Consider the following 2616-nt stretch of genomic DNA (forward strand, 5'->3'; position numbering starts at 1 on the left):
TAGAGCACATGGAGCTCGCCCCAGTGCTCTGTGACAACCTACAGGAGTGGGTTGGGTTTGGGAGGTGGGAGGGAAGTTCAAAAGGGAGGAGACATATGTGTACTTATGGTTGATTTACGTTATAAGGCTGAAACCAGCACAACACTGTAAAGCAATCATTCTCCAATTTTAAGAAGAAACTGACAAAAACTTCCTCTTTAATAGTATTTTCTACTTTGTTACATGCTTTCATGTTTATTACTCATTGGCATTTGACAACAGTCCTAAGAAGCAGGAAAAGGAACATTATTCTTATTTTATTAAAGATTAGCTGTAAAATATCTAAACAAACCACATCATCATATAGACAATAAAGCTGACATTCAGCTTTATAAGATGAGAGGGACTCAGGCAAGGTGAGAGAGGAGCTCATTCAAGGTCACACGGCAGGTTAGGGAAGTGCTGGTTTTACACCAGATCCTTGCCTCCCTTTTTATACCACAGGAAGAGTCCTGGGAAGTTGCACTCTGTGTAAACTATAACCCAGGGACCCAATGATGTGCAAGGATTTCTGCACCATTAAGAAACTCCATCTTGCATTTGGGAGAATAGTTCAGCTACCAGTGAAGTGGGCTTCTCAGAGACTCCCACTGACTGTCTTGGTTGCTGAACGCAAATTTACATGTTCTCTAGAGAGACAAGATGGGATGCTGAGGCTTATCTGATTCTGGTCATTCTTCTCGGCTCTGAGTAGGTGTGATCTTTGTAATACAAAATTGGTATTGTTCTATTTTTTTTTTCATCTAATTTCATTTTAGTTTATCAGTAGTAAAATCCCTGCCGGCATGTCATTTAATTTGCTCCCTGTGCTAATGATGATTCTGAAGTCTTTTACAAAAATGATTATATGGTAATACCAAATCTGATGGTGGATTCAAGCCATCATTTATAGTAATAGGATCATGACGAAGCTCCCTGCGGTACTGCTTCTTCTAATACTGTTGGGGGCAGGGCAGGAATCAGCTGAGCTTCATCTCACATTATTAGAAGATCATCACCAGGGACTTCTCACAGGGAAAGGCCCTTTTCTGGCTCTGATATTGAGCCTCTGGGCTAAATTATGGGTTGCAAATGCCATGGTCCTATGGGTGAAGCTAGGTTGGCTGGCCACATATGCCAATGGGACAGCTCATGAAAAGGATGGGATTAGAGAAAGGGGAGACCACTGACCACCTGTCCCTTTCCACGCCCCCTCCCACTTCTGTGTATAGACCCTCACAGTGCAATTTAACGTGTGGGGGGTGGGGTTCACAGGAGGGTTGTTCTGTGCACCTGTCTCCCAGCACTAGTTCCTCTGTCCCTGGTACTAATGTGAGCTTCACTAAATCAGCCATTGGAACAGAATAAATGAGATGCTGTCCCTGCCCTAGAGACTAGGGACCAATGAGTGCTTCTGAGCATCATGGACTGGAATAGATGACTCTGTGGGGGAGGGGGTGGGGAAGAAGTGCTCTGTGTTTAGTGAGAACCCAGGGAAAAAAAGGAGGTATCATTCCAAATTAGACCATCTGGAGATTCAGCAAAGACTTCCTGAAGGAAGTGGTTGAGCTGGGGCCTATAAGACTGGTGCTGTCTTCTAACCAGCAATTGGGTGCAGTTCAGGAGAGGGTCATTCCAGGCATGGGTCCTTGTCAGGCAAGAAGCTCTGGAGGCTTCACGTTGTCTGAAGGGCCTGGCCAAGTTCAGCGAGGTTGGAGCTGACACACAACTCTGCCATTCTTTACTGCCTTACTTCAAAGAACTGTAGGGGGGCCTTCCACCAGGCATTCTACTGCTCCTCCTTTGCTCTGGGGACCAGAAGGAGTGAAGAGAAGAGGGAGCACTCGCATTCTTTTGGTCCGAGGCATGCCATAGGGTTAAAGTTATGGGAAGGCAAGTCCAGGCCCAAATAATTAGGAAGTGCATTCTAACAATATTGGCTTTTTCGTATTAAAACAGACTGAATAGGAAGGGAGTGATAGGCATATGTTCATATGTGCCATGTGCTTAGTCATGTCTGACTCTTTGTGACCCCATAGACTGTAGCCTGCCAGGCTCCTCTGTCCATGAAATTTTCCAGGCAAGAATACTGCAGTGGGTTGCCATTTCCTATTCCAGGGAATCTTCCCTACCCGAGATCAAATCTATGTCTCCTACGTCTTCTGCCTCCCCATCCATCAGTGATTTGCCCAAACATTAGTTCTAGTAACTAGAACTACTTAGGCCAGGATCAGAATGCTCACCCAGGGACCTGACTTCAAAGACAGTGACTTTTTTTTTTTTAACCAATGCTGCCTCCCACGAAACACTACAGAATTCTGAGCCTAGGGTTAGACCTGAGATAATAAAACATACTGACTTGCTGACTGTTTTGTATCTTAGTTTCAATTTAATGAGCAAACAGCAAGCCAAGACATCAGGCATTTCCTTTTATTAGCTCTTAGTAGACTCCTGCTGAAATGGCTCAGAAGTCCAGGGAATATTGTCTACAACCTCACTGAAGAATGTGGTGAGAAAAATATTTTTACATATGTGTGTGTCTCTGTGTGTCTATTTTGTGTTGCATCTCTGAGGTTGCTGCCTGCTCTGCGGGGCTGC

Source organism: Capra hircus, chromosome 1 (assembly GCF_001704415.2).
Source record: "Capra hircus breed San Clemente chromosome 1, ASM170441v1, whole genome shotgun sequence".
In the NCBI taxonomy this organism is placed as follows: Eukaryota; Metazoa; Chordata; class Mammalia; order Artiodactyla; family Bovidae; genus Capra; species Capra hircus.